This window comes from Pan paniscus, chromosome 2, assembly GCF_029289425.2.
Source record: "Pan paniscus chromosome 2, NHGRI_mPanPan1-v2.0_pri, whole genome shotgun sequence".
NCBI lineage: Eukaryota > Metazoa > Chordata > Mammalia > Primates > Hominidae > Pan > Pan paniscus.
Window position 1 is genome coordinate 11,536,018 of NC_085926.1, and position 12,506 is coordinate 11,548,523.

The 12,506-nt window shown below is 51.0% G+C and overlaps 1 protein-coding gene across 4 annotated transcripts in view; it reads left to right on the plus strand.

Annotated features, from left to right (window-relative positions):
* Positions 1-12,506, plus strand: part of ATG7 (autophagy related 7) — a 280,261-nt gene that overhangs the window by 267,406 nt on the left and 349 nt on the right. The gene's annotated exons all lie outside the window — the stretch shown is intronic.

Here is a 12,506-nt window from a genome sequence, read left to right on the forward strand (position 1 = left end):
TGCTTGGACAAGTCCTTGCACTTAGGCAGTAAACACTCCAGGAGAGATCGTGTAGATATTGGTGCTTACTTAGCGACATCCCCAGAGGGAGGGTGCTAAATATAGCGGGACCCTGAGGTCCATTTTCCAGACTAATAAGAGGGGGAGACCTAGAGCAGCCTGTCGCTGTGGGCTGGGAATTCCAGAGTCTTCTGCCGGAAACCTCACTAAGGATTGCAAGGCTAAGATGTCAGCATTTCCTCTTGGCAGGTTTCATATTTGCTTCTTAGCACTTCCTGGGAGGGAAAAACAAAAGACACTGGCAGATGTACCTTGCCATGGGCCGTGGCCCTTCCTGTGGCCCGTGTACCTCTCACCTAGGTCCCTGGAGACACCGGTATCCCCACTGCTACACTGACCCTTTTTTCTCATCTGGTCTTCCATATTTCCTCTTTCCCAGCCTAGTAGCTGCTCTCAACCACCCTCTGCTTCCCTCTTGCTCCTCCTCTAAGATGACAGTCCCCTGGGCATCCTCCCGGGCACCCCCTCCCGGGCGTCAGGTCTCTGTGTTTCCAGCCTGGGCTCTGTTCTTGGGAGTGAAGAAGGTGACATTTGGAACGGCTGAGCATAATCTGTGCCTCAACTGTTGCTCAGAGGTGCTGACCTTCCTCTGGGTCTAGGTTCTGAGGCATGAGACTGTTCCTTCAGACTCCTCGCTCCTTGTCAGTTGCAGCCCTGAGCATCTTTGTAGGGGGAGTGGGGAAGATATGGGGGATGGAATGCCTCTGGAGGTGGCATGCCAGCCCTGAGCATCTTTGTAGGGGGAGTGGGGAAGATATGGGGGATGGAATGCCTCTGGAGGTGGCATGCCAGCCCACATGTGTGCACAGGCCTGGTCTGCTGCCCCCTCCCTGGATGTGCCCTTAATCAGCTGCACAGGCCACAGTTAGATGGCGGCGTCCTCCAACCGACCCCACGGTGCAGGAGCAGCCCCACCCTGCCAACATGAAGCCTGTCGTTTTCTCCTTTTAATCTCCTCATCCCTGGCTGCCTGATGTTCCTTGTGTAAGTCACGCTTTACATCTTACCAGCTGCCTTGGCCATGACTGTCTTTGTAGTAGAACCTTAACCTTGTTCCTGGAACCCTGGAGCAGTGGGTGTCATGGGGCAGTGCACGTGCTCTCTGGACTGGCAGCAGGGGGCTGGGGTTGGAAAGGCTGGGAGAACTCCTCCCTCAGAAGACTCTAGAAGTAGCCCCCACAGTTCTGTTTCCTTCTTGCTCCCATCTTCCCCCCTGCCTCAGCCCTCAGCTGCCTGTGTCTGGAGAGCTGAGTTTGGGGCAATGGTTCCCTGAGAAGAGGGGTTTCGTCTTAATTCCTCTGCGAAGTCTGGTGCCCAGGCTCGAGGAGGCAGTGAGTGCTTAGAGTACAAGAGTGGGAAGGCAGGCGGGTGTCTTTCCAAAGGGAGGCACCGGGGTGGTGTGTCAGGAGGAGCACAAGGCCAGCCGCGGGGGCTCATGCCTGCACTCCCAGTGCTTTGGGAGACTGAGGTGGGCGGATCACCTGAGGTCAGGAGTTGGAGACCAGCCTGGCCAACATGGTGAAACCCCATCTCTACTAAAAATACCAAAAAATTAGCTAGGCGTGGTGGCGCACGCCTGTTATCCCGGCTACTCAGGAGGCTGAGGCACGAGAATTGCTTGAACCGCAGACCTCTGGGGACAGGAGGGGGAAGACCCATTTCATCTCTGCTGAAGGATGGCGACAGGCTGGGGATGGAGGGTGGGCAAGGGCAAGGGCTGGGGCTGCTGGCAGCAGACATCAAGGGCACCCAAGTCCCTACAGGGCATGAACCATCAGCCCCAGGCTGGCCTCACCATCTGCTCTGGCCTTCCCTGCTTTGTGCAGTCTGCCCGCTCCCTTCCCTCTTGGTTCACTCCTTCAGGCTGCTCATCTGCCCGCACCAGCAGTCTGAAGCAGTCACGCCGGCCATCCTTGGCCCAGGGGTGAAGGGATCTGGGAGCTTTTGCTTCTGGATTCATTGTGAGAGTAGGCAGGGCTAATTCTGAGTTGCCCCAGGTCCCCATGCTGCGATGGGGCTCCGGGCAGGAATCTGGGAGCCAGGAAGTCAGACCCTGGGCCTTCACCCGGCAGCACTTCCCTGTGGCCCTCTCCAGGGCCCAGGTATGGCTGCAAAAGCAGACCTGGGTCCAGCAAGGGAAATGGTTAACCCGTGAGGCCCCCCATCTGCAGAGCCCCACAGCTAGTACCTTGCAGAGCACCCTTTTTCTGACCAGCCCCGATCCTGCCTGGGGCCTCTTAGAGTCCAGAAGCAAGAAGTACCCACCGCTGTGCGTCCCTGTGGCCTCTGGCCTAGAGCCAACCCACAGTGAGGCCAGGAAGGAGAATGAGGGCATCAGTGGCCTGGGACCCAGACTTCCCTCAGAAAGCTGGCCTGCCGCCCCAGCTGCTCCTGCCTGAGGATGCCCACAGTGCTTGCCCCCGCCCATCCCCGTCCTTCTGGGCCCTGGAGTCCAAGGGCCTGACGTGCTGGAGTCCTCAGAAGCCAGCTGGGCCGAGGGGCCCGCCCTTGACTGTGTGTGTCTCAGGTATTATGGTCACACCAAAAATCCCCCTTTCTTTTCTGCCCTATGGAATCATATCCAGAACAGATGGTTCTGAATCATTGTTCCTGCAAAGCCTCTCTACTAGACCAGGCTCTGAGCCAGGGCTGGGGACACAGTGGTGACCAGACAGACCAGGCCCTACCCTCACGCAGCACGCAGTCCCCTGGGGAAGTCAGACAGATGCACAGACTACAAGGTGACAGCAAATTATGGTGGGGTCGCAGGAGGAACCAAGAGGGCTGAGAATAAGGTAGGCCAGCAGGGAAGTCGCTGCAGACCCAGCGGAGCCAGCTGTGCGGGAGGGGCTGCGGAGAGGAGCTTTCTAAGCCAAAGAAGCCTGTGAAAAGGCTGAGCAAGGGGAGAGCCAGGAGGCGGCGGCCACTGGAATCTGGTGGGCCAGAGAGAGGGTGCCGGGGTGAGGAGCTTGGAGGGGTGCGCAGGGCCAGGGCTGGGGGCCTAGGGCCCTGAAGAGTTTGGACTTCACTCTCCCTCTGTGCAAGGGGAAGATTTTGAAGGCTGCAAAACTTGGGAAAGACGATGGGATTGTTTTTTTGAGAAATTCAGTCTGATGCCCTGTGGGTGGAACAGTGCCAGAGGCTTATGGACACCCCAGAAGAACCAGGGTGACGGATACCTGTGGGGACAACAGATCCTTCTCTTGTGGGCATCGAGAGCCTGCGCAGTGACCCTGGAGTGAGCCCTGCCTCCCATCCTCGGCTCCCGGCTGGGGAGTCTCCACGGCCTGCAGCCGCTCCTTCCTCTCGGCTCTTTCCTGCCCCTGCCAGGCCACCTCCCTGTCTCTTCTTGTCCATAAACCTGACCTAGGACTTCACGGACCAAGCCCTAGCCCACAGCCTTCTGGCCTTGGGAGCCCCGCCAGCCCTGTCCCCTCTCTGGGCCTCGGGGCTGTGCTTGGGCTCCGTGTCCCGAGCAGCCCTGCCAGGCCTAGCTCTCCTGGGCGTGTGTCTCTCTGTTGTCAGCCCCCCTGGCGGTTCTTCCTTGGAATCATCTTCTGGATGTCCCCTTTCCTTTTTCTCCTGTAGTCCCTGTAGCCACCCCCTGGCAGTGCTCAGTAAGGGCTAGCAAACTAGCAGCCTCTTGCAGAAGAAGTGGGGGTTAGCACCCCCATTGTTTCCCGGAGGCATTTTGGGAGGCCAAGCCAGAGGATTGCTTAAGCCTAGGAGTTTAAGACCAGCCTGGGCAACATAGGGAGACCCCATCTCCACAAAATATAAAAAATTAGCTGGGTGTGGTGGCATATGCCTGTAGTCCCAACTACTAAGGAGGCTGAGGTAGGAGGATTGCTTGAGCCTGGGAGGTCAAGGCTGCAGTGAGCTATGATGGCACCACACTCCAGCCTGGGTGACAGAGTGAGGCCCTGTCTCAAAAAGATGGAGTCCTGCTCTGTCACCCAGGCTGGAGTGCAGTGGCGTAATCTCGGTTCACTGCAACCTCTTCCTCCTGGGTTCAAGCAATTTTCCTGCCTCAGCCTCCCGAGTAGCTGGGATTACAAGCACATGCCACCATGCCCAGCTAAGTTTTGTATTTTTAGTAGAGAGGGGGTTTTGCCATGTTGGCCAAGCTGGTCTCGAACTCCTGACCTCAGGTGATCCGCCTGACTTGGCTTCCCAAAATGTTGGGATTACAGGCGTGAGCCACTGCACCCAGCCTTATTTTAAATGTTTACATTTAACAAATGAACGCTTTTAACGGACACACAGAAATATAATTGTGCCATTCCCAAGGTAATTACAGTGTTTATAAAAGAAGAACCTTAGTTCATGGCATGCTTCAGGCAGTGTGGTCCAGAAATGGGACCCAAGTTTGAAATTGGATGATGAGGGCTCCTTTCAAACTCGTCTGTCTCCTTTGGAGAGAGTTAAACCTCAAGGCCCTTTGGGTGTGTGTGGTCCAGGCTGAGCCTTCTCCCTCATTCCTTGTGATGGGCCCAATTGAAAGGTCCCTCTTCCCCTAATGCAGAGTGGCAGCCCATCCCTGCCCTCTTCCATTGCAGGGCAGCGGCCAGTGGGGAGCGCTGAGGTGCTCAGGTCAGGCTGACCAGAGGGGCTGAGCCCACCCTTGCCAGCGGAGAGCAGCACAGGCTGATGCCATCCTCTCCCTAACTGTCCAAGCCATGGGCTCTGCCTTCCGAACTGGGTCATACCAAGGTGGGGACTTGGGAGCCAGGTCAGGAGCTGGCCTGTCCTTTCAGCTGCCCAGGTTTATTCATGGTGCTGGTGGGTGTGTGCTGTTGCTCTTGGGCACCTATTGTGCATTTGCGTGACAGGCGGTGAATGGAAGAGTGTCTGGGGCCCAGAGGGCAGAATCAGAGACTGTCCTTAATCGTCTTTAGAGGGAATTATGTTTAACAGGAAGTAGTGAGAGAAAGTGGAAAAGGCCTCTTCCTTCGCCCTTGCTAGCTTGGTCTCCTTGACAAGTTCTGCTGTTTTCTCTGTGCTTCAGTCCCCTACTTTGTAAAATGGGGGCAAACATGTGACACCATTGTCCTCAGGGCTGCCGGGAAGAGAGTGGAGGCAGGGGTTTGAGTGACATTCCCCTGTGTGGACAGACCACGTTTCGTTTATTCATCAGTTGGTGGAAACTGGATTGTTTCCACTCGTTTCCTATTATGAATTCCACGTTTAACTTTTATGAATACTTTCCTATGAATACTACTGTGTTTGTGTACAAGTTTTTATGTGGACATGTTGTGTTTCTCTTGGGCAATTACCTAGGACTGGAATTGTTGTACCATATGGTACTGTGTTTAATTTTTGGGGTGAACTGCCAGCTGTTTTTTATGAGGTGGCTGAACCATTTCACATTTCCAGCAGCAACGTATGAAGGTTCTAGTTTGTCCACATCCTTGTCAACACTTACTATGATCTGGCTTTTTCACTGCAGCCATCCTAGTGGGTGTGAAGTGGTAGCTTATGGTTTTGATTCACATTTTCCTGATGACTAATTATGTTTGAGTTATCATTTCATGTGCTTCTTAGCAATTTGTGTCTTTTTCTGGAGAAATGTCTATCCAACATCTTTGCCCTTTTTTTTTTGTTGTTTTGTTTTTGAAACAGGGTCTTGCTGGAGTGTAAGTGGCATGGTCATGGCTCACTGTAGCCTTGACCTCCTGGGCTCAAGGGATCCTCCCGCCTCAGCCTCCAGAGTAGCTGGGACTATAGGTGTGCACCACCACACCCAGCTAGTTTTTAAATTTTTTTGGTAGAGACAGGATTTCCCTATGTTTTCCAGGCTGGTCTTGAACTCCTGGGCTCAAGTGACCTTCCCACCTTGGCCTCCCAAAGTGCTGAAATTACAGGCATGAGCCACCATGCTTGGACTTTTGCCACATTTTTAAATTGTGTTTTCTTTTTATTATTGAGTTGTAAATGGCCTTTATATTTTTTCTTTAATTTCTTAAAGATGGGGTCTCACTATGTTGCCCAGGCTGGTCTCAAACTCCTGTCTTTATATATTCTAGATACAAGTGTCTTATCAGATACATGATGTGCAATTATTTTCTCTCATTCTGTGGCTATCTTTTCTCTTTCTTAATAGTGTCCTTGGAAGCACAAAAATTTTAAATTTTGACTAACTCCAGTTTACTTATTTTGTTGTTGCTTGTATTTTTGGTTTCCTTTTTTAGTCTTTAAAATATATAACATATATGATTCAAAATTAAAAGGCATGCTCAGAACAGTCTCGCCCTCATCCCCACCTGCCCTCTATAGGGAGGCATTTAAATTAATTTCTCCTTTTATCGTTCCTGTGTTTATATTTGCAAAATTAAAAACCTTTTTTTCTTAAACAAAGGTGGTATGCTACAGATACTCTGCATTTCTTTCTTCTTTTCTTTCACTAAAGAAATCCCAGAACTGAGCCCCCGTATCAGCTGATTGAACTCACTGTGTTTCAGGGCCACAGTAGTCCAGGTGTGGATGTGCATCAAATGGTTTAGTCAGCGGGTTCCCCGCTGAGGGCCTCTTGGGCTGTTCCCAGTCTTTTCCTGTAAGAGATCGTGCAGCAGGGGATAATATCCTTTCGTATAGTGGTGGTGTGTCTTCAGGACGGACTCCTAGAAGTGAGATGGCCGGGTCAAAAGTCAAGCCGCAGGAATCGTGGCTGTTGCCAGATTGTCCTCTGCAGGGGTTGGACTGCTCTGTGTGTCACCAGGGAGGTATGAGAGTGGTTCCCCCACAGGCTCACAATCAGAACATATTGTGAAGCAGTGAGATTCTTGCCAGCGTTATCTCAGTGCAGCTTTTTTTTTTTTCAATCAGCTGTATTGTGTGATTTACATACAATGAAATACACCCACTTTAAGTGTCCAGTTTGTTGAGTTGTGACAAATTATCTACTTCCTGTCACCACAGATGGGTTTTTGCCCTTCTAGGATTTCATATAAATGAAATATGAAGTATGATGTCTTCTGTGTTAGGGTTGTTTTCTTAAAAACTGTATATATTCAAAGTGTATAAGATATCTTTATATCACATAGTGAAATGGTTACTACAGTCAAGGAAATTAACACATCTGTGAACTCCCATAGCATGTGGTGAGAGCACCTAAAATCTACTCTTAGCAAATTTCCAGTATACAGTCCAGCATGATTAACAGTAGTCCTGTGCTGTATATCAGACCTCCAGACTATTCATACTACGTAACTGCCACCTCGTACCCCTCGTACCCTTCGACCCCATTCCCCACCCCTTCCAGTTGGGCTTCCTTGACCCAGGATAAAGACACTGAGATTCATATGTGTTGTCGCACGCATCAGTAGTTTAATGGCTTAGGAGTATCCACTGTACGGATACACCACAATTTCTCTGCTTTCCCGTTGATGATCATTTGTGTGGTTTCTAGTTTGTACCTATTCTGAGTAAGACTGCTGTGGACATTCTGGCTCAAGTTTTTCTGTGGACATGTGTTTTCGTTTCTTTGGAGTAAACAGGAGTGGAATGGCTGGATCACATGGTGAGCGCACACTTAAACAGTCACTAGACCTTTCTCCAAAGTGGTTTTGCCAGTTTCCATCCCCACTAGGAGCAGTGTGTGGGCCCTTCCTGCCCCACATCCTCACAGACATCGGGCATCGCTGGCCTTTAGCTTCAGCTCTCCGAGGAGGTGGGGTACGCTGTCTCTTTATGGTTTTGATTTGCATTTCCCTGAGGACTGCAAACTGCACGTCTTTTCTTATTTGCCATTATATTTCCTCTTTGGTGAAGTTTCTCTTCCAATCTTTTCCCCAAAAATCAAGTTTTTGTCTCTTTATTATTAAGTTGTAAGAGTTCTCTTTATTTTCTAAATACAAGTTCTTTTAATATAGAGATATTTTCTCCTAGTCTGCAACTTGCCTTTTCATTTTCTCAGTGGTATCCTTCCAAGAACAGAAATTTTAAATCTTGTGAAATGCAAACCCATTTTTTTTTCTGGTTAGTACTTTTTGTGTCTTAAGAAACCTTTGCATTTCCTTTATTATGAGTAGGGCTGTGCATCTTTTTTTTCTGTTTAAGGGCCATTTGCTTATTTTTTCTGAGAACTGGCTGTGTCTTTGGCCACTTTTTAAAAATTTGGTCTATTGGTCTTTCTCTTCTTGAATTTTATTTATTTCTTTGAGACAGGGTCTCACTCTCTGTTGCCCAGGCTGGAGTGCAGTGGTGCAATCACAACTCACTGCGGCCTCTACCTCCCAAGCTCACACCATCCTCCTATCTCCTGAGGTGCTGGGACTACAGACACATGCCACTATGCCTGGCTCATTTTTAAAAAATTATTGTAGAGAAAGGGTCTCCTTATGTTGCCCAGGCTGGTCTTGAACTCCTGGGCTCAAGTGATCCTCCCGCCTCAGCCTCCCAAAATGCTGGGATTATAGGCATGCCTGGCCTCTCTTCTTGATTTCTAAGAGCTCTTTGTCTATTACCGAGATGAGCCCTTTATGGTATGTTGTTATGTTTTCTCTCAGTTTGCCTTTTTGACTGTTTTCCTGTGCATATTGCATGCATGTGTTTTTGCAGAGTCCAGTGTATCCATTTTTTTATTGCTTATGGATTTGGGATCATAGGCCTTCCCTACTCCCAGGCTATAATGAGCTTACCCGTGTTTGTATCTAGTATTCTTATGGTTTCATTTTCTCTAATGTTTGGATCTTTATCCCATTTGGAGTTGATTCTAACATGCGGGGTAAGGCATGGAATCAATTTTATCTTTTTCCAAGTGACTCTCTACTTCTCTTCATATCATTTATTTAAAAAGTCTATCTTTTCGTAATGAGCCGAGATGGCACTCCTCAGGCCATTATCATTAAAATCCTTGATTTCCACATGTTCTTGGACATGGTCTTCTCGTTTCTGTACTCGTCGTGTCCTGCGGGCCGTCTGAGTGTTCCGTGCTGACGCACCCTCTCCTCCTCGGGGGTTTCATGGCGTCTCCCTCGGCCCATGGTGGGGGCTTCTCACCGCTCTTCTGTTCGGAGGGTTTCCTGGCTGTCTCTGCTTCCTGTTTTTCCACATAGCCTAGAACCAGCTCGCCCGGCTCCAGAAAACATTTGTTAACTTTGAAAATTGAGACTTTGTTAATGTGTTCACTTTGAGAAAGCTGACATCTTTATGGATGTTGAATCGTCCTGTGCAGAAACAAGGGGTGTGGCTCTATCTACTCCAGTTTACGTCTTTCCAGGAGAGATTCTTCTAGGACTGTCGCAGCTGTTTTAGAGGCTTCATATGGATTCTGTACATCTGATGTTAGGTTTGTTCCCATGTGTTTAGCTTTTTCACTGCTTTTATAATTTTTTTAAAGTTTTTATTTTTATAGAGAGAGGGTCTTGCTCTATTGTCCAGGCTGGTCTCAAACTCCTGGCCTCAAGCAGTCCACTCACCTCAGCCTCCCAAAGTGCTGGGATTACAGGCACGAGCCGCTGTGCCCAGCCAATATAATGGGTTCTTTTCTTTTCTTTTTTTTTCTCGAGGCAGAGTCTCACCCTGTCGCCCAGGCTGGAGTATAGTGGTGCGATCTCAGCTCACTACAACTTCTACCTCCTGAGTTCAAGCCATTCTCCTGCCTCAGCCTCCCAAGTAGCTGGGATTACAGGTGCCCACCACCACGCTTGGCTAATTTTTGTATTTTTAGTAGAGCCGGGGTTTCACCATGTTGGCCAGGCTGGTCTCGAACTCCTGACCTCAAGTGATCCACCCGCCTTGGCCTCCCAAAGTGCTGGGATTACAGGCGTGAGCCACCACGCCCGGCCTCTTTCATTCTGTTTTGAACTAAACATTGTTTGCACTGCATGTGGTGGGTTATAATTGGTTGTTGTCAATTTTATATCTTGCTCTTACTAAATACTTTTTCATTTGTATTCTAAGGATATCTTAGCACTTATTTTATTGGGGTTTCCAGGTGTGCTTTGATATTACCTACAAAGAGATCATTTTTCCTTAGGGTTGAACGTTTTTAAAGGTTTGTATTACATATTGCCAAATCTTTTTAAAAATATGGTACCAATTTATACTTCTCTTGTGGCAGTGTTTTGCCATACCCTTGTCGGCACTGAGTATTGATATTGTTTAAAATGTGCCAGTTTACTATGATCTTCACTAAGAGGACATTCACTGTGCCCCTTCTCCACACCAGTTGCACTGCCAAGGACACAGCTGCGGTGAGGACACAGTAGAGCCTGCAGATCCCAGCCCCCAGTCCCACTCCAGTCCCTGTCCCTATCCCCAGGAGTCCCTGTTCTGGTTATTTCTTGAGGTTTCAAATGAAGATGGCTGCTGCCCTCTGAGCCCAGCCAATGGGACAAGGCCAGTGGAGAGCCCGTCCCTGCCCCAGAGATTCGCTCTGGAAAATCCCTGAGTGGTTTTGTAAAATGCATTTTACAAAATAATAATCCCCGCACAATAAGCCTTCTGGGTGTCTCGCAAGATCCCCTGCACAGCTCAGGCACTGCCAGCAGGCGCATCCCCTCGAGTGGCTCAATCTGTCCAGGAGCAAGGGGTCAGCCAGGCACCTTCCAGGGCCAGTCCCAGGCCACCCAGTCCCAGTGTGGCTGAGCACCTATGCCTCTTCCCCATAGCTAAAAACCCAGTAAAATGGATGATAAAATGGGTAACACTTCCCTGAAAGTTTCTACTTTCCTATAAAGCCCAGCCCTGGCCCAGGCATGAGTCCTCTTATGAACAGAACCCCAACCACCCATTTGCAGAGGGCACTGCTGTTTGGTACTGACCCTGCCCTGCCCAGGCTGGCAGCCCTCCAAGGAGACTGGGCAGGAGGACCCGGAGGACACGGCCCACAATGCTCACCCTTTTCATTCTCCATCATGCCCCATCACCTCCCACCTCGGCCCCTTCCTCCAGGCAGCCCGCCCCGCCCTTTTCCACACACCCCTGGTTCCCAGCACTGAAGCTTGCTTGCTGTGTGATCTCAGGCCAATTGCCTTACCTCTCTGGGCTTGTTTCCATCTTCACCTCACAGGTAGATGTGAGGAGTGAAAGGGAGTATTCGCAGCAGGTCTACACAGCGTGTGGCACAGAGCTGGCTACATGAATGTGTGTTCGTTGAATGGGAGACTGAAAGAATGGATGGATTGTGCTGGCAAACCCTCCAGGGGCTCAGTTTCTTCCACTCAGACCATCAGAACCCAGAGATCAGATCCAGGAGCTCCTAAATGCAACCTTTGTTAGAAACACAGCTCCCCTGCCCTGCACTGCTCAGTCCCACCCTGGGGGAGTTTCCAGCCGCACTGAGGATGAGCTCGGTGGGGACCTGACCCAGAGATAGGGACACCTGGTCACTGGACCCCAGACCGGCCCATCCACAGCCTGGCTGGGCTGGCATCTAGACCTCGCTTGGCAATCCCCTCCCGAGAGCTCAGATAGTTTGGCCTCGGGAGACAGGGGCAGTGAGAAGGCTGCCTCCCCTCAGCCTGGGAGCTGGGTCCTCAGGAGAGAGGAAATTTCCTTCTATTTATTTTCGACGTCCTTGACTTTGAAAGCCAAGCTGGTGTTGATATTTACCTTGGCCAGGCCTCCCATCTCCCCGGGCCAGCCTCATGTAAACATGCTGTTCCTTCTCTCAGCTCTGCTAGCACTGAGGTGGCCTTTTGCAACCAATTCTAGGAATTTTGAAAGTCTGAAGGCGTAGGTTCAGGGACTGGCCCTCCAGGGAGCCCTGGGTGCCAGGGGCCCTGGGACCTGCTGTGCTGGCCTTGGGCTCTCTCCCTGGGGGTTGACGCCAAGGACTGCAGGGAATGAATGGGCCTGGGCCCATGGGGGTGTCGGCCAGGGTGGCTCTTGCTGGGTCCCTCAGTTCTCCTCACAGCCACGTTGGGGCCTCCTGCTCCCCAGGTTCACTGCGAGGCTCAGACTCGGAGGACACGCATTGAGGGACTGTGGCAGGATCTGGCTGTCTCCACTGTCTTGCTCCAGGCCACCTCCACTCTGGCTGGTGGGGAGGGCTTGCTCTTGAGCCAGCTCTCTAGTGTGAGTTGGGAGTGTGGGCAGGTGGACTACAGTTAGAGGGAACATGGAGCAGGTGCCCAGGGTGCAGCCTCCCAAGGCAGCACGTGCCCATGCCAGAATCCCTGCCCTCAGGGAGCTTGCCTTCCAGAGGGCAGGTGGACCACAAGGAGAACAAGCTGGCTTGGGGTGGGGGTGAGTGCTGCAGAAGCCAGGATGAGTGGAGGCTGGCTGGGTCAGGGACGGTACCCCGAGGTGGACATGCAGGTGGTGAGCAGAGGCACATTCCCCAGTGCAAATCCCAGCCCTCCCCTGTCGGTTCCACCAGGTGGTTCACACACTAGTGACGCCTTGGCAAGTCTGAGATTTGGTTTCCTTGTACAGAAATGGGGTGACAGTCCCTCAGAAACAAGGGAGTGGTACTGCAGGTGGGAGCTGCCATGACTGCT